Genomic DNA, 688 nt, shown 5'->3' with positions numbered 1-688 from the left:
CACACTCCCCCCCCCCTCCCACACTCCCCCCCTCCCTCACTCTTTCCCCCCCCCCCCCCCACACCCCCAAACGGCCTCCCCATCCTCTGGAGTTGTGGATGTGTGAAAGGACGGGTCGGGAGCCAGCGGGAGTCGGTGGGTCAGACGGGAGCCTGAGAGAATGTGTGTTTGTTTGATGAAGGAATTCTGAGAAAACCGCGGAGGAATGTTCCAGTCCCAGTAGTCAGCCGGCCTTCCTGCTTCTCTTCAGCTTCAACTCAGTATATGTCTGGGTGTGTTGTACGCTCACCGTCTGTGTCTGGGTGTGTTGTATGCTCACCGTCTGTGTCTGGGTGTGTTGTACGCTCACCGCCTGTGTCTGGGTGTGTTGTACGCTCACCGCCTGTGTCTGGGTGTGTTGTACGCTCACCGCCTGTGTCTGGGTGTGTTGTACGCTCACCGCCTGTGTCTGGGTGTGTTGTACGCTCACCGCCTGTGTCTGGGTGTGTTGTACGCTCACCGCCTGTGTCTGGGTGTGTTGTACGCTCACCGTCTGTGTCTGGGTGTGTTGTACGCTCACCGTCTGTGTCTGGGTGTGTTGTACGCTCACCGTCTGTGTCTGGGTGTGTTGTACGCTCACCGTCTGTGTCTGGGTGTGTTGTACGCTCACCGTCTGTGTCTGGGTGTGTTGTACGCTCACCGTCTGTGT

Source organism: Somniosus microcephalus, chromosome 4 (assembly GCF_052327205.1).
Source record: "Somniosus microcephalus isolate GS21.2 chromosome 4, FLI_Smic_1.0, whole genome shotgun sequence".
NCBI classification, from domain to species: Eukaryota; Metazoa; Chordata; class Chondrichthyes; order Squaliformes; family Somniosidae; genus Somniosus; species Somniosus microcephalus.
Note: the sequence above shows the minus strand (reverse complement) of the source record.